Consider the following 20,143-nt stretch of genomic DNA (forward strand, 5'->3'; position numbering starts at 1 on the left):
AAGACAAAATAAATCAGCTATTAGAGATGAGTTATTAAAACTATTATGTTTACAAATGTGTTGAAAAAATCTTCTCTCCATTAAACAGAAATTGAGGAAAAAATTTAACAGGGAGGCTAATAATTCTGACTTCAACTGTACATATTTACTATTTTTTATCAGGGTTGCATGGTGGCTCAATTAGCACTGTTGCCTCACAAGCAAGGTTGCAGGTTCGAGTCCTGGCTGGGCCAGTTGGTATTTCTGTGTGAAGTTTGCATGTTCTTCTAAATCTTTCGGAAATATTTTTGGTAGATCAACAAGTGTGGCTATGCGGATCATCCAACAAGCTAAAAATAGTGCTTAAAATGTCTCTAAAATTACCAAAAAAAGTATTTAAATCTCAAGATTAAATAGAAAATGAGGCATAAAACTGAAAAAAAAGTCCACTTTTTAAGAAAACAAGACACCCATTATACCAGGCTGGCTGCGGGCCTGAAAAATCAATGTTTAAATGTTGAATAATCATACACAAATACTAATATAAAAATATATAATACTGTATACAACTTAAGAAAAACATTATTAAACCTTCAGTGAAATTGTAATTGTTTTTCAAATAAAGCTGTTCAACAAAGCAAGGAAATGTTTCACAGTATTTCCTATTAAATGTTTTTTTTTTTTTGGTTTGTTTGTTTGTTTATTTGGAGAAGGTCTTATTTCTTTTAATTTAGCTGGAATAAAAGCAATTTTAAGGTCAATATTAATACATTATTTCCAATTAGCTACAGAACAAACCAATGATGTCCAATAATTTGCCTAATTAACCTAACTTTAACCTAATTAACATAGTAAAGCCTACATATTGCACTTCAACTCTTAAAGGGCACCTATTTTACCTCTTTTTCAAGATTTAAGAAAAGTCTTTTGTGTGTCCAGAAAGTGTCTGTAAAGTTTCAGCTCAAAACACCCATCAGATAATTTATTATAGTTTTCAGAATATTGGGATTTTCTGCTCTGTACACACCGTAGCTGTTTTTGTTGTCTGTGCCTTTAATGCTAGTTCTCTAATTCTAGTTCTCTTTGATATTATTCTACATGTTACTACAAAGACATGATATTACGCAGCTGTCAATCAAATTGTTGGGCGGGGAAAACTGCACTCCTACGTCACGTTGCAGTGGGTCTCAAAATGGAAGGGATTTGGATCCTATTTTAACATCAGGAAATTAAAAAAAATTACTTCTTGTGTTTCTATCATTCCAATATGACTGTGGACATAGTGACATATCGTATACCTACACACAGTTCCGTTCAAAAAGCTTATTTTTATCATAGGTACCCTTTCATTCTAGAAAAATCTAATATTTTAAACTGTCGTAACAAAAACAAATTAAATTAGTAATTAAACATTTATTTTTTTTTAAACTATTACATAAAAACTCCCTAAAACTTCCTAAAAAAAATTCACAGGAGGTCTAACAAGTTTTTCCTTCAACTGTATATAATGCAACATCCAGCAGGTTTGCACAGAAAAGGTGATGGTCAAGAGCTTGGAACGGAAGTCTATGTTTCTGAAATAGCCTGCCACCAGGGAGAGGCAATGAAACCAGTGAGAGAGAGAGAGAGATTGTGTGTGTGTCTGAACAGATGTCCTTAATGTCTGACACTCCAGAACCCTGCAGACACCTTGGCTTGAGCACACAATGGCATTCACAAACACACAAGCACTGTACATTGCTATATACAGTAGAGCTCTTCCCAAATAGACAGCTTCATATTTACTCTGGTGTACATGCAGGGCTGCGATTACATGCAAGTCCAAGTCAATCTTTCTCACAGTTCAGCGCACTGATAGTTGAGGACATGCACACTGCCTCACAGTCACATGCAGTTCTAGAGGGAGGCCCGGACAGCACACTGCATGCCATGCATTCAAATTTAATATGACATAATCACACAAAACTACACTGATAATGCTTTTGCGCTATCAAATTATTTAAAATGCAAATCAAAGTCTCAATGGAAAAGCTAACAGTTTGTTAATTATACATACTCTAAAGTGTAAAATAAATAATAATAACAACATAAGACAATGCAAGTAATGCTTTGCACTATCTAATTATTAAATCCAATAATTTTCCTTCGGCTTAGTCCCTTATTTATCAAGGGTTGCCACAACAGAATGAACCGCCAACTATTCCGGCCAACTAAAGGGAGGTCTGAATAGCACACCGCATGCTATGCATAACCACACAAAACTACACTGATAATGATTTTCACTATCCAATTATTTAAAAGGCAAGCCAAAGTCTCAATGAAAACGTCAAAAGTTCGTTAAATATTCATTGATAATACTGTTTAATCTGCAAAAAGAAAGAAATAAGAAAAAAAATCAGATAAATAATGAGAAAATTAAATACTCTGGGAAAGTCTCAGCAGTTAATTTTATTTGGTAATGCAAGGAGTTTGTGTAAGTGATCAAATACCAAGATTCCTCACTACATGCAATACATTTTTTGTATTTGGAGCATATAAACTCTTTATTTTTTAAATTGAAGATACTTAAGTTTAATGATTTGGTTCAACTTAAAACAGTTTATGTTTAAAACCTGGAATAAATTACTTACAAAATGCATACAATATTTTAGGAAGGAAGACAAAATCTTAGCAAGTTGAAAACAAGGACAACTTTAACGAAACTGTGTTTATCTGTATTATGGAACAGTCTGGAAGATTCTCAAAACAATATCAGGATATTAATCAATTTAAAAAGCTGCATAAATATATATTATTAAAGGAATAAAGTGATTACCAGAGTTGATTGTAAAAATATGGAAATTGTATAAAATAATGTTATAAATATATTATTAAAGAATTATGTTGATAAATAGAGGTGATTGAAACAAAAAAAACTAAATGAGAAAGGTATGATGAAATTTTAGTTAATGGATGTCTCATGTAAAGCTCAAGTATGTCTCATGTAAACAGAAGAGATAAGTAAAAGAAGAATTAAGTTGAAGTAATAGACAAAATATGTGGTAATGGGGTGGGTGAAATAATAAGATTGCGCTTCATCCCGCTCTATTTTAGCCATAATAAAATGTTTTTTTTTAAATGATTATTTTGTGCATGTTTTTTTGTTCAAAATAAATAATTTAAAAATAAATAATTTAAATCTAATGAAATCATTAACATTTAATATGACAATCGCACATAACAAAGCTGATAATACTTTGCCCTATCAAAATATTCAATAAAAAAAGTCAACATTTCGGTAAGTATACATTGATAATACACAAAGATGCAAAAAAATCTAATCATTGAGAAATAATGAAAAAATGTGATTCTTTGGGAAATTCTCGGCTGTTATTTTTATTTATAAATGCAGGGTAACATGGTTTATGCATGAAAGTGATAAAAAATTTATTCAGTACATGCTATGCATTAAAATTTAATATGACATAACACTGATAATGTTTTCCATGTTGATAATGTATCTAATTATTTAAAAGCCAAATCAAAGTCTCAATAAAAAGTCAACATTACGTTAATTATACATTGACAATACTCTAAGCTGTAAAAAATAAATAATGAGAAAATTAAATTCTCTGGGAATCCAGTTGGATGTTAATTTTATATAGAAATGCAAGGTTTCTTGGTTGTGCATCTAAGTGATCAAACACCAAGAACATTTTTTTTCACTACATGCAATGCATTAAACTTTAATATGACATTACCACACATAATGCTGATAATGCTTTGAACTATCAAATTATTCAAAAGGGACAAGTCTCAAAGAAAAGGTCAACATTTCGTTATTGAATCACTGATATACTCTAAGCTGCAAAAAAAAAAAAAAAAGGATAAAAATTAGAGTAATAATGAGAAACTTTAAATCTCTGGGAATCCAGTTGGATGTTAATTTTATTTAGAAATGCAAGGTTACAAGGTTTAAGTGATCAAATAACAAAATTCAAATTGAATATGGCATAAGCACACACAACAACGCTGATAATGCTTTGCACTATCAAATTATTCAAAAGGCAAATCAAAGTCTCAACTAAAAAAACTACATTTCAAGTCAAGAGGAACAGATAATACTCTTTAAGCTGATAAAAAAGAAATGAAAAAAAAAGATAAATAATGAGAAAATTCTCTGGAAATCCACACAGATGTTAATTGTATTTAAAATTGCAAGATTACATGTTTTATCCATGTAAGTGATCAAATATCAAGACAAAAAAATTCACTGCATGCCATGCATTAAAATTTAATGCAACATAACCATACAAAAAAACGCTAATAATGATTTGCACTATCAAATTATTCAATAGGCAAATCAAAATCTCAATAAAAAAGTCAACATTTCGTATATTATACACTGATATTCTCTAAGCTGCAAAAAAAATAATAAATAAATAATGAAACGGATGATGAGAAAATAAAAGTGCCTTGGAAATTCACAGCTGTTAATTTTATTTTTAAATGCAAGGTTACGTGGTTTATGTATGTAAGTGATCAAATACCAAGACTCCATGCTAAAAAATTCTTGTGGTATAAATATTTGAACCTGCATGGTAGAAAATGTATAATCATAAGCCTATGTTTGTCAGATGTGGTGAAAATTAAAGTTTCAATTTAAACTGCTCAAATTAGTGACACTACAGTCAGTTCTCACACAATCAAAAAGTGTGTTTGAGTAAAGTTAATAAGCGACAATTTATATTTTGCTAAAATATATATATATATATATATATATATATATATATATATATATATATATATATATATATATATAAATACAGAGAAACGTGGAATTATTAAATGATTTTTGTTTTTGTTGTCTACAGTTGTATACACAGACAAGTACAATGTCACAACGAATTTTAAAAGTGCCAAAATAAACTGCTTACTGTACATCTAACATGCATGTTTTTATAATTCCATGTGTTCATATATAGATGTGTATGCTTTATTTTTGTCACAGCTGCATGTATATATACACATACATAAGCAAAGAGTCAAATTAAACTGCATATGTCACGTGCAGGTGTTTCTATAATTTCAAGCTGTACAGTATGTGTGTGTATGCCTATAAACACTGCCTATATCTAAATGCATGCGTTTATAGGTGTTCATATATAATATTCATTCACAGGTAGGCTATACACACACGCGTACTACTGCTGTTTAAATGATGTCAAATAGGATACATGATCTGCATGCACGCGCATATGGCATATCTATATTTCATATAATACAGCAGGGCATATAAAGGAACATATACATCACCATTCATGTTCAAACACTGATATTGTTTTGTTGGTAAAGTGATCTATGTTAGGATGCGTTACTCCGCTGAGGAGACAGAGGGGTGGAGTGGCGCGAAAGAGAGAGAGAGAGAGAGAGAGAGCATCTATGAGTGACAGGAGAGAGAGAGAGAGCGAGAGAGACTGAGCGCGCGCCACGGTCACAGCGAGCCTGACTGACTGAAGACCGACACGGTTAAAAATCACAGACAACGACACTGAAGTCACAGAAAAAAACGCGATCGTAAAAAGAAGAAAATAAGCCATTCTCTGAATTTACACGAAGGAAAGATGCCGTTTACCCGGACGGAGGTATGTTGTAAACACTTCTTCATATTTAAGCTACTTGTTACCAACGGTCAGTCTGAGGTAACGTACATTTATTTTCCGCTCTGCTGAACTCTGAAATCAGCTGAAATTAGGTATAAAAATGTGTTTTCTACGCATTATAAGCGATATTTAGCGGACATTGAATTATTATGTCTGAATGCGTATAGCTCTCTAATTTGTCTTTCATTTGTTTGCTCTTAAACGCCTATTTAATCAGTCTGAGGCGGCAGCCACACAGGATTTCAATGCAGGCGCTTTGAATTAAGGTCCTGGATTGGGACTCTCGCTCATTTATTTTAATGACCTGTTATTAAAGCAGTGTAAGTGTGTGTGTATAGTGCCTAAACGCGCTTATTTGCTCATGATGGATATTTAAATACTGGTAGCTATGCCATATGGAGGAGATTTGCATTTGTTTTTGTAGTACTTTCAAAGCTGGTGCAGAGTTTGGGCAGGAGTTCGGGATGTATTTTTCACGCGAGTATTTGGACTGTACTCTCTCTCCCTCTAGTAATCGTTTTAATGGCTATAAAATATAATACAGTAGAGCATCTAATAATATTGGATATTAAAAGACACTTTTATGGCGCATAGTCCTGCACTGTAATGTGATTTCAACCGAGACACGCAATTTAGTACGTATTTTATTATGGTTGTGAATAAGAAGTTTGTGTTTGAATTATAACTTGCTTTTAACAATAGTTTTTCTATGCATAAATGCCATTGTTTAGATTAATAATAAGGGTTTCTATTATTATTATTATTATTATTATTTCCTATATCAAGTTTTCATAATTCATCTGTGTATGCATAGGAAAGAAATGCATAGGGAATTGCAGTTTGGGTTGCATCTTATTTATGAAAGCCAAAGGCACTCCTCTGTAAAATCTTCAGGGAAATCATCTTGATTTCTGAAGGTGCAGTAAGTCCACAGTGAGCGAGAGAGAGAGAGAGAGTGCATGTTTGTGCGAGTGAGTGTGTGTGTTAGCATGGTGGGAACCCTTCTATATTTTATCATATTTCCTTATTTTTCATCTTTTTTTCCCTGCCCTGTTGGTGACAGCCAGGAAACAGTGGGGGTTTTGTAGAATCGCCAGCATGAGTCTATAGCCATGCCAAAACAGTGGGACCAGTATGTAACAAACACGCTTTAAATCTCCTGAAAGAAGTACAGCGAGGCCTGCATCATGCAAACACACACACATATGCAGCCCTTTAAACACAGGCCCAGCGTCTGCAAAACCATTTTAATTACAAGAGTAATTATACCCCTACACTTGTTTTCATTTACATAAGCAGCTTTGAGCGATGCATTAGTAATTTTAGTACATGCAAATATAATATATACTGTATCAACAAAGTTTCAAAGGTATAGTTCACTCAAATATGGAAATGGAGTTATTATCTCACCCTGGTGTTGTTTTGTGGGGTCGACACGGTTGTCAGATAACATTTAGCATTACAGCTGATAGCAGCTTGCTGTTGCAATGAAAACAACAAGTGTATTTACATCAAAAGAAGAAAGTACATTACATGTCCAATCATATTTTTTTACAATGTTGCTGTGCTTTTCCTAGGTGAGTAGGAGTGAAATAATTAGGCCTTATGAACACACAGCACGAAGACAAGCAGTCATGATCAGGATTTTCATTTAAGCCCCAGAGTATCTAGCCTCAGAATACTTAATATTAGGCCTGCACAATGTATGAAAATGAACAACCATGATATACATATCACAAGGGTTTGCAATAAATGAGTGGTGTAATAATACAGAAGTATCTATGTGTCCCTGCCACTCTCAGATAGACTTTACAGCACATCAGGCAATGTAGAGTGGACATGCTGATTTTTCTGTGTAAAAAATGTGTAACGATTTTAGTATGATTGCTGAAATTCGACCAAGCAATCAAGCCATGTTCAGAAAGCAAAGACAGAAGCGAAGTAATTCCACTGTTTCAAGTGTTTTGTTTTCCTGATTGGTCTTGATGTTTCAGGTTGATATAACTGTAGTAGAACAAAGTGGTGGGAATATTTATTTTTGTTCCTTTGGAAAATGTTTCATTCTTTTTATGCAACAGTAAAACATGGCTGTTTTAGAAGTTTCTTTTCCCTAAAAATAGTATGAAACATATTGGTTAAAATAATCTTAAAAATTTATTATATAACATATACAATATTCTACTATTTAGCATGCTATTTCTGCTAACAAATATATGTGCTAGAACCTTGGCTGGTTTAGGCCTGTAGTGGAAAATAAATTAAACTAAAATTACCAGTAGGTGGCAGCAAGTCCCTGTCTTAATGATTAAGTCATTGACTTTTCACTCAAAATTGATTCTATTCATTCAAAAATAAAAGTTTTTGCACGAATACTAATCATTTACTTAAATTATTTATATATATAAGTTTGGGTATAAAGGCTCTATTTTTTTACAACAGTAAGGCTAGACTTTCCAAGATATACGCAAATGTAAGTGACACATGTGAGCGATGCCATTGTGCTAAAGCAGTTTTAGCTCTTATGTTTTGGGCATGCCCTAGACTGTTAGCTTATTGGACAACTATTTTTAAAATTCTGTCCGAAGCATATAACAAAGACATTAGATCTATTTTTGGAGTACTTGAACAAGATACAGTCATATCCAATAATTATTAGGACGCTTATGCCTTTGCGTGTCTTATGGCTCATAGAAGAATATTGCTTTATTGAAAATCAAGTAAACCACCTTTAGTGTCACTCTGGTTTAGTGATATGATGCTGTTTTTAAGATTGGAGAAAATTAAATACTCTCTTAGAGGATCTACTAAACGTTATTATACAGTATCGAATCCAAAGATCTCATACTTTGAAAAAGGCCTAACACTTCCCCAAACTAAAATTAATAGGGAAATTAAAAGGTATTATAAGGATAATGCAATCGAACTCAATGGGCAAACATTACTGTTAACTACTTCCTCAATAGTATCAAAACTCTGTGACTATGTAAATATTTAATTTAATTTAGTATTAATTTATTTTAATTTTTTTATTATTTATTTTTTAGAAATTTTCTTTTTATTATTGTTTTTTTTTCTCTCTTTGAAGAGGAGGGAGGTTGTTCATGAGAAAAAAATGTAACAATAAAAAGAAAAAGTCTTGTCAAATCTTTGTATGTAATAATTCACCTTGTTTTTCTTTCAATAAAAGCAATTATAAAAATAAAAAATAAATAAAGGCTCTATTTATATTATAATGTAATGTATTATGTATTATAATATAATGCATACGCCTTGGAAGCAATGCCAATAAGCCAAGGTGTAAGTACGTCATTTCCAACGCAGGCACGCAACTTGCGTGTGCAAATAGGGAGCGATGTGAGCAAGCCGCACATGCACATTTTCCATTTACACCTAGTTAAAAAAAAATGAACTTATCCAATTGCAGCGAGCACACCGTTATTTATGCAAGTAGAACTAACCAATCTGCTTCACACTTTGTATGGAATATACACATTTTAGTAATAACAACAAACTAATTACCTCAGACAAACACAGCGCACCCAAACACTGCAGCGCTTTTTACTTTTCTTATTTACATCAGAGGTGCAGCAATGGTTCATCCGTTTGTCATTCTCTGAGAAAACAGTTGATGGCCGCCTAATAACAGAAAGATGACAGGGGAGCATGAGTGCAAAGCGCATTGAAAATGGTGAAGGAAACCATGCGCTCGCTCTTTTCAGGTGTGAATTTTGGGTTGCGTAATTGTCACTTCAGGTCAAAATAACAACACATGCGAAAATGAGTGTCGTGGCTAGTAGCAGTGAAGAGATCATAAATAACGGATGTAAGGATGTCAAAGTGGCTTTTTGGTTTCTTTTGCATCCCAGCTACTAGCACCCATCTGAAAGATTTTTAGCATAGGGGTGATGTAGTCATTGAACTTCACAATTAGTAATGTTGCAGTATGTATTTGAATAATGATGGTTGGTTTCTTTACTTGAAAGCTCAGATTTGGTTATCATAATTTGTTTGTTGATAGAGTTTGAGGTTTACCGTATTATTATAATTTACACCTTAAAGTTTGCTTTGATCGTTCAGCATCTACGCTTTACCATTGGACACACTTTGTAACATTTTATTCATCAAATTTAAGAGTCTCTTTAACACTTCTGTTTATTTTTTTATAAAGAGATCAGATGTTTTGTTTAAATAATTTTGTTTTTGACTATTAAAACTATTTGCCCTAGTAATGTTGGTAAAAAATAAATAAAGTGGTTAAATAAAACAAAAAATCCTAATACTCCTAATTGTATTGTTTAAAAATATTCAATAATTATCGAAACCGAATGATATAAAACATGATCTCGTGATATCACTCAGCCCTAAATCAAATATCACATTATTTAGCATGATGTTACATATCACTTTTTCAATATTAAACAGTCCTATTGTATTGTCTCTGCCCACTCTTTCATACCTTAAACACCTTTTGCTGGTCACTAATCACTATGACAAGCATGAACAAAACACTTGATAGAAATTTAAATTTCCCCTTTTGTAGTCAGAAAGCACTGGAACAACACTAGGGTGAGCAAACAATGACTCTGTTTGTTTTCGGTTCTCGGAGAGCTATCCATTTAAAAAAAACACTGTCAAATTCAGTTCACTGAAGCAGCAGTCCATCTTGTGGTCAGAAAAACACTACACGAACTACTACATCAACAGTGAGACATCTGGGATTAGCAGAGCACTTCAGACCCACCTCACACACAGTAGATTACACAGATTTAGAGTACATCAACTCTGGCACAGATTAACATGCTGGTCAAATGCTGATGAGTGATGAGAAAGAGAGAGCAAGAGGCTGAGCTCACTAAGAGAAAATTCACAAGAGATTAAATCTGGGTATGGTTAAACTTTTTTTTTATTTATCCTCAAATATCCTCTCTCTGTCTGAAAAAATAAAACAAAACAAGCAGCTGAGAAAGAAAATGTGACACTTATTATTATCTATTATTCTATTCTATTTTTATTTATCTATTACTTAGATGGTTAAGATTACACTCAAAAAAAATGCCTGGTTGTTTTAACCCAATTCTGGGTGTAACAGGGACTAACCAGTGTTGCCATTTTGGGCAGTTTCCCGCCCAATCGGGTGGTTTTGAATTTGATTGTGCGGTTAAAAAGGGCATAGGCGGGTTGACAAAATTTGTTTGGTTTTGGTTTTGAAATTTGGTTTACCAACTTATTTACCAAAACATAACTGTGTGCTCCTGGTCCATTTAGTTAGTGACTAGTGCATAGCGCAAACCATGTGGACCCACCCGCAAGACGAGGTAAAGGAAAGTAGTATCAAAATCTGACTTCCCTTCACATGCACATGCATCATGCAGCACCTGTAGTTATACTCACAGTGGTTTATCACACTTTTATATAACATAAGCTATGTTTCCATCCAAAAATGTGAATTCACTTTATTCACAAAACTGAAATATCGCATAAAAGACGTTTGAAAAAAGCAGAGTTTCCATCCAACGAGTCAGAGAACAAAATCGTCACTTTCTGATTAACTGGCGCCAAATATAAAAAGTAAAAATGTAAAATAATAATTTACTGCGGTAGGAGAAGCTGTGTTAATCTATTCCTTATTTATTAAATTACTTGCACCTCAGAAGACGATGCAGACACGCAATGAACGCGTGGTGGCATTTGAAGGCATGAGACGCAGAGCACAGACACTCTTGACAGTTCTGGAGGTGATTAATAATATGATAACAGAATTTTTTTAGAATTACCAAAACAACATTTCTGATGATTTACAGTGTGCTCAGCCTGCATTTACACAAATTTTCATCATCACATGATCTCTTATAACAAAATGACCTTTTTAATGCACATACTGAAATTTGTTCAGTAAAAGTGTTTCTATCACAGTTTATGCACTTCTTTTCTTATTGAAAAAAAAGTTTATCCTACTCAGTTGTGCGCATATGTTTTTTATGCACATTTTTAAAATGTATTGCACATAAAGATAGGTGGATGGCAACATAGCTTTAGAAATGTTGTCTGATTGACAAGCAGCACCTAAGTATGTTCAAAAGAATTTAAACCGCAAATGGGACAAATTTATACCCCATTTTGAAAGCAAAATATACTTATATAGGTACAGTAGTGTAATGTACTCAACATTAAGTGCATTGTGTGGGTGAGAGGGGGGCCGTGTTTCAATGTGATCCGCTTATGTTGTGGTTCTGTGACTGCTGGTGCTGGTTTCTGTATGGTTAAAAAATATAACAGTTAAAGTAACTTATTTAAATCAATAAATAAAACATTAATCTCATATTCTGGGCAGTTTGTTGTGCATTTGGGCGGTTTTTAAATGGCTTTTGGGATGGATAAAGTGAGCTATATCTGGCAACACTGGAACTAACTCAACTGCTGGGTTAATTTTTTAAATTAAATTAATTGGACCATATTTAACACAATGTTTGGGTTAGTGCATATTCTATCCAATTTGGTTTTTAAATATCACAGTATTCCTTCAGGGTGTCCACTGGGTCTTAAATCATTTTAAACATAATTTTTCTTAATTTTGTTTTGTCCAAGTAAACATAGTCAATCCAACATCCAACCAATGATTAGAAAAATTAGAAAAAAAAACATTAGTGTTCAACCCTCTATAAGTCTAACATTTCAATTCTTAATGTTCTTAAAAGGGTCTTTAAAAAGTCTTACATTTAATTTGGATACATGGACATGACATTTGGTGATGCAATTAAACCATCCATAAATAAAAAACTATTTTAGCACCATTTCAGCTGCAACATCTCTATCTCTATTGGAGGTGTCAGTGTCAGTATTAATATATAAATTATTATAGCATACTTTTATTTGGGTGTCTGACAATTAAAAATAGATCTGGTGGCAGATATTGCAGCCTCTGTTACTTTTTTAACCTTTAACTTTTTTGTTTTTATTTAGTTGTTTATAAAATTTATTTATTTTTGTCAATTCTGATTTCAATGCCTCATTATTAAATTGTTAAAATGACTATAATGAAATAAAATATTCTTAAGAATGAACCTCGAAGTGTTCTTTGGAAGAGTGTACTTGCATTGTGGTGATATTATATTGTTGTTCTTGTATTATATAATAAGTGGCATAAAATGGTCTTAAAATGACAATAATATAATTTATCACACTATATTTAGTTGCAATATATCATACTACATATATAGATATGTTGACAGGCCTTTTGATGGAACCTGCAGAAACCCTGTTCTTATTTCTCTTATTTGAAGTTATAAATTCCCTGCATTTTCAGATGATTTTCTTCTACAGAGATAGTCCAGGATCTATTGGCAGTAGCTTTAGTTGTTTTATAATTCACAGTCTGCCTGTGAGAGTGGTCTGTGTGTGTGTGTCAGTGAGGTCACTCTTCAGTGGGCTGCATGATAAAAACAACACTACAGATTACAAAGGAGATAAAGCGGCTCCACGACTACTTTTCTATAGATCTTATAGGGGGGAAATCCTAGACATATGCACATATGCTTTTTACTTGCTAGTCCACACTTGCATTTAAAGTCTAATGAATTGTCTGTCAAAGCCACTGCGGTTTGTGTCAAAGCTTTTAATGTACTTTGCACACAAAAAACAGAGGAAGAAGTGAGATGTGCTATTTACTGTTGAGTGGCTGGCAGACAGACTGAGCATTTCATCATCTAACCATCACCACTGTTGCTAGAGCAACTTATACTCCATCAGATCCTGGGTACCAGGTTTTTATACACACACACAACAGCACACATTTTGTCATATTCCTCTTAGCACCACACTCAAAACAGGAACAATCACACAGCCTTTTCGTACAGCATTAAGTGTGTCTATTCAGTACGCAAGTACTTCTAAAAACTGCAATAATACAGTAGTGGTTCATGTTTTCTAGCCAGGCAGCTGTAATAATCTCACACTTGAATTCCCAGACTCCCTAGCATTACCAAACACTTGTAATCTGGAGCTTTTACCTCAACAACGCAGCCACAAAGTGTGCATGGTAGTTTTTGAAAATTACTACTGCTTGCAATGTGTAAATACCTCTATGATGGGGATCTGACTCAGCTGAACAGAATCACTGTATATTTTTTGGTCAAAATGGTTCTGTTCGCTAAGCCTGTAATCGTATCAGCAGTTAGGGATGGGTAATGAGACCACCAATGTGATCTATTGATTATTTGAGGAATGTTTCTTTTTATGTTCATGGACAATGGACCCATTTTTGAGCCTTACTTTGTACTTCATTGACTATGAACGGAAGCTGCGCCAGAGATGCCTCAAGATGGCATAATTTCCATACATCAAAGTTATTATTTACATTAAAATTTTCATTACAGACGATGCAAGAAATGCACCGTTTAAAATATTTTTTACAGGATATGCAAGAGTTATTTTATTTAGAAGAGATACTGCTCGTTTTCTACTTTTAATATGAAAAACACTGAAAAGGTATTTTGTTTTCAAAAGTGCAAGTTATGTATTTTCACTCTTATAAAAAAGGCAATTTTAGGCCATGTTTGTTTTAATTTCAGTTGATCAACGTTGATGTTCAATAAATAATCACAAATAGTAGATAGTGTGTGTTTCCTTCAATTGTTTTAAATCCAAGTAATGCACTCTTCATTCAAAAATATCTCACTTAAATGTGAGCATATTTACTGTACAAATCTGTACAGTAAAATATAAGGGCAAAAAAAATAAATAAATAAAATAATCATTCATTAGTCGTAATCTAGTTAAAATGTTCAATTTATCGAGATTTAGATTTTAGGCCAAATCGCCCAACCCCACAGCAGCCAAGAGAGCTTTAAGTTTAAAAAATAAATGCAATTTCAAACAACGCCAACAAATTAAGAAAAACATCCATTTGGCAGCACACAAGCTGCAAATCCTCACAGCACAAACACATAAAAACACTGCAATTTTACAAAATGCAACCAATTTACAAAAACACGCTGCATTTTCTCACAACACTTGCAAAAACATCTGAACACAACAGAAATGTTTCAAGGGGACCCTAAAACCTGACGGACGCCGCTGTGCTGTGACTATTGCTTAGTGAAGTCGTTGGTGATCTTTGAAAGGTAAACACCCTGATTCTTTTGTAATTTATTAGCCTAAATAACCATGGCTGCGTCCAAAACCGCCTACTACTCAGTAGGTACTGCATTTAAATTTAAACGTACTACTAGGCTGTTAGAAAATTGCGTTCTATACAGTATGAATGTGAAAAGTATGAATGGAATTTGGAAGTACTACACCGCCATTTTGCCATGGTCACGTGACCTACCTGCGTCAGTTGCGTCGCTTCAGTCCCATTCATGAATTTTCTCATGGGAGTCATGAGATAGGGCAGCGTGCATGGGATGTGCACTTCAGAATCTCGCCGGAAGTAGCAAGTCATCTGGGTACTTCTCCCATACTGATTTTCGGATTCTATGAATTCAGACATACTACTCGGCTCGCATACTGATTTTAGCATACTATATATTATGGAAGTATGCGGTTTCGGATGCAGCCCTTAAACTAAACAGTCGGGTCCATCATGTTTTAGGTAAACATTTACGTAGCGTTCTGTGCTATTTAAAAGTGTTGTGTGAAAATGCAGCACATTTTATTAATGTGTTTGCGTTGTGAGAAAATGCAGTGCGTTTTTTAAAAATTTATTTGCGTTGTGAGGATTTGCAGCAAATACTGTATGCTGTCAAACAGATGAAGATCTTAATTTGCTGGCAATTTTTTAATTGCATGTGTTTTCTTAAAATTGCAGCACGTTAAGCTCTCTCGGCCACCATCCAACCCAAAAATTGATTGATATAATTATTCTTAGCTGGAAATAAAAGCTGCACCATCAATAAGATGCCAAGTTGCTAGTGAAACTTGAGACACACTACAGCATAAATTAGTACTAAGTTAACTAGGTTTCTTAAAAAAAAAAAAAACATTTTAGCGCAGGTAGGTAAGTAGTAATAAATCAAAAAGCACTATAACAACAACAATAATAAACAGAAATAAACAGTGGTAAACTTGGTTCGGAATGTGTGATATTGGTTGAGATTGTTTCCACTACACTGCAAAGAAAATGCTTTTCTTAAGAGTTTTTTTGTCTTGTTTCTAGCTTAAACATTCTTAAATCAAGAAACTTTTTCTAGACAAACTAACAATATTATCTTGTTTTTTAGAAATAATAATATCAAAATGAAGTGATTTTTTTTCTTAAACAAGCTAAATAATCAGCCAATGGGGAGAACAAAAAAATCTTATTTCAAAGAGAATATATTGCTTACCCTAGGCAGAATATTTTGCTTATTTTGGGGAATTTTGATTTATTATTTCAAAAACAAGACAATATGTTTAGTCGTCTATAAAATACTTCCTGATTTAAGAATTTTTTGGTATTTAAACAAGAAACGAGTTTAAAAAAATTTTGCACTGTAACAAAAACATGTGCTAGAAACTGGTCTGTTGTGGAAAACGAAACCAGTTATGTGGCAGTCTTAATGATTGAGTGATTCCTAATTTTTATCATTTAAAATTGATTCTATTAATTCAAAATGTCTGATTTATTTAGAAACTTTCTCGTAAAGAATGAATCGCTGATTAAAATAATTTAAGAAAGAAACATCGCAGTTTTGTTCCATTGCTGGCGCACAAATGTTCTGGCTTTGTTTGAAATTATTACCATTGGTAAAACATTCCTTTCTTCATTTTCCTTCGGCTTAGTCTCTTATTTATCAGGGGTTGCCACAGCGGAATGAACTGCCAACTATTACAACATGTTTTTACGCAGTGGATGCCCTTCCAGCTGCAACCCAGTACTAGGAAACACCCATACACTCTCAAATCCACACACAAACTCATACATATGGCCAGTTTAGTAAATCCAATTCTTATAGCACATGTCTTTGGACTGGGGGGAAACCGGAGCACCCGGAGGAAACCCATGCCAACATGGGGATGCAAACTCCACACAGAAATGCCACTTGGTCCAACCGGGACTCATACCAGTGACCTTCTTGCTGTGAGGTGACAGTGCTAACCACTGAGCCACCTATTGGTGAAACAAAAAAAACAAATACATATTGTTTTGTGTATAAATTGTAGTCCAATATTAACTTCTTGTTTGTTGAGTTTGTTTACAATCAATATCACATTTGATATTCAGAAAAGCAGCACACTTGGTAGTTTGTTTTTAATTACGATATAATTTTCACACTGATTAAAAACCCATATAGAGATAATTTTGTTTTGGTAACTTGAATTGAATACTTGCTGCATTCTATTAGGCTTCATCATGCAATGAAAGCTTTTTATCTCTTTTGTTTTTGCACAAAGTGAGTGATACACTTGATAATGTCCCATATAATTAAAACAAACCTTACACAAGACAAATATCACTTTGTATTTCACATTATACCAACCCCCTGATTTCCTTGAAATCAAGGCCGATGTGAACACAGCATGCTAAACACAGCGCACTACATCAAGCATTTACGCTCTTTTCTCCCATTCACTAAACACTTTCACCATAATGCAGGAAACTTAATGTTTACCCAACATCAGTGACCACAATCCAACCACTTGACAAAAATCTGAACAAGGTTATGACTCAAACACTCTTCCTCTAATCCACTTAATCTAATCTTATAAAAGACTCCAACTGAATCATAATTTGTGAGTTATTGATTCATTACATATTACAGTAAGGAGATTGATGCACGGCTTGAGAGCGCTCTGGGCTCTTAGTGATGTCCTTTTTTAGGGGCGGAAATGCAGTCTTGCTCTCTGGAGAGGGCACAGCACTCATGCAACAATGAGTGTTTTGTCTTATCCTCTGCCAGGCCAGGGTTGTCATAGACACAGGACCTACGTCAGGGTCGTTTATTAATCAATGTAGCCGTTTTGCTCATTGACACAAAGTAATTTTTTATTGCGCTCGAATCAAACGCTCTTTTGTTAGACGCAGATCTTTAGATGCGTCTCGCCTGCCATCAAACCAGTCAAGAAAAGACAGCGTTGTTTTAAAGAAAGCATGTGTCTGAGATTAAGTATATAGGTGAAATGAACCTCAAAGAGTTTCCTGTAAATTTGAACAATCACAAATCCACTTACCCCTCGAAGTATTATAAGGAGATAGAAATTTCCAACATACAGAATTGCATAAATTGAATTCCCTGACAAAGACCTCTTTGGAAATTGAAGAAAGTGGAAAAACAAGCTAAGATATTAAGATGGGTTGAACATGATATTCAATTTAAACCAGCAAAACTAGATTTAAGATTTAAATGGAGTTTGCAAGACAACATCCTTCTGTCTCATCACTGCTGATAATGCATTAGAAGGTTTTCAACAACTTTCAAATACATACAGTTGAAACCAGAAGTTTACATACACTGTATAAAAAGGCACATAACCAATTAAAAAAATAAGTCAAATGTTAATGTGACTAAATGTTTTCTCTTTTAGGTAAGTTAGGATTATCAAATTAGTTTCTGTTATGCTTAATAGCAGAACAATGAGAGAGATGTTTTTTGAGAAATAGGTTTAACTTTTCTTAAAAGTCAAGTTTATGTACAATAAAATTTATATTCCTCTGATAAAGCTTAGATGGTGTCAAGATTTTGAAAGTTTCTGATTGGCTATTGACAACATTTGAGTTAATTGGAAGCACAACTGTGGAATAGTGTTTCAGGAAAACCACAAACACACTCCTTCCTTGTGACAGCATGGGAAAATCAACAAGGCAGAATCAAATTTAAAAAAAAAGTCAGATTACAATTATACATATATATATATGTATGTATGTATGTATGTATGTACAGTTGAAGTCAGAATTATTAGCCCCCTGAATTATTAGCGCCCCTGTTTATTTTTTTCCCCAATTTCTGTTCTGTTCTGGGAAGATTGTTTCAGCACATTTCTAAGCATAATAGTTTTAAAAACTTATTTCTAATAACTGATTTATTTTATCTTTTTCATGATGACAGTAAATAATATTTTACTAGATATTTTTCAAGACACTTCTATACAGCTTAAAGTGACATTAAAAGGCTTAACTAGGTTAATAAGGTGAACTAGGCAGGTTAGGGTAATTAGACAAGTGATTGTATAACAATGGTTTGTTCTGTAGATTATCGGAAAAAAAAAATTGCTTAAAGGGGCTAATAATTTTGTCCCAAAAATGGATTTTAAAAAATTAATTACTGCTTTTATTCTAGCCAAAATAAAACGAATAAGACTTTCTCCAGAAGAAAAAATATTATCAGACATACTGTGAAAATTTCATTGCTCTGTTAAAAATCATTTGGGAAATATTTCAAAAAGAAAATAAAAATCACAAGGGGGCTAATAATTCTGACTTCAACTGTATGTATGTATGTATGTGTGTGTGTGTGTATATACACACACACACACACACACACACACACACACACACACACACACACACACACACACACACACACACACACACACACACACACACAGTAGAGTCAGAATTATTAGTCCCTGTTTATTTTTTTTCCTCAATTTCTGTGTATCATGGAGAGAAGATTTTTTTTTCAACATATTTCTAAGCAATAGTTTCAATAACTCATTTCTAATAACTTATTTATTTTGTCTTTGTCATGATGACAGTTAATAATATTTTACTACATATTTTTCAAGATACTTCTCTACAGCTTAATGTGACGTTTAAAGGTTTAACTAGGTTAATTATATTAACTAGCTAAAACTAGCTTAAAGGGACTAATAATTTTGTCCTTAAAATGGTGTTTAAAATATTATTAACTGCTTTTATTGTAGTCGAAATGAAACAAATAAGAATTTCTCCAGACGACAAAATAATATCAGACATACTAAGAAAATTTATTTGCCCTGTTAAACATAATTTGGGAAATATTTAAAAAAGAAAAAAAATTCAAAGGGGGCCTATAATTCTGTATATATATTCAACTGTATATATATTTATATATATAAAGGAGTTTCCTGTATAGCTCAAAAATCAAGAAACGAAGGCGGTATGAATTAAGTTAATGTGGCTCTAGATAATTTGACAAGCTCTGAAAGAGGACTGCAACAGTCTTAATAGATCGATTTTTATTATTCCACGCAAAAAAAAAAAAAACAGCTGCAAGCTCTGAACCGAGCTTTGATAATCCAAGTAATTTTGAAGAGCTGCTAATTTTAGCATGTGGCAGGTTAATAGAGTGCGTCCGGACATACAAATTGACTGGCGTTTTATGTCACAACTGATGTAAAGCATGCATATAGATTGTGCTTTGATTAAAAGCACGTCCATTTAAACCCTGCAGCCCTCATTGAAATAACACAGCTTATCAAACACATGCTTGTTAAATCATTACAGCTCATTTATAATTTACATGCAGAGAGGCCCATTCAGGCAGAGCTACAACTTTTATGTTTGTGCTCTCGCTTACTTAAAGTGATGCAGTGTATTGTTGGAGGAACGGAAGAATGCGTGTACA

The 20,143-nt window shown here is 33.3% G+C and overlaps 2 protein-coding genes across 5 annotated transcripts in view; one reads left to right on the top strand and one right to left on the bottom strand.

Annotated features, from left to right (window-relative positions):
• Positions 1-20,143, bottom strand: part of macrod1 (mono-ADP ribosylhydrolase 1) — a 196,325-nt gene that overhangs the window by 94,762 nt on the left and 81,420 nt on the right.
• The window catches only part of flrt1b (fibronectin leucine rich transmembrane protein 1b), a 50,427-nt gene continuing 35,708 nt past the window's right edge, over positions 5,425-20,143 (top strand). Inside the window, exon 1 of the mRNA XM_087282038.1 lies at positions 5,425-5,603. The gene's annotated coding sequence lies outside the window, so the exon portion shown is untranslated. The remainder of the gene's footprint in view (positions 5,604-20,143) is intronic.

This window comes from Danio rerio, chromosome 14 (genome assembly GCF_052040795.2).
Source record: "Danio rerio strain M-AB ecotype USA chromosome 14, GRCz13ab, whole genome shotgun sequence".
Classification (NCBI taxonomy): Eukaryota; Metazoa; Chordata; class Actinopteri; order Cypriniformes; family Danionidae; genus Danio; species Danio rerio.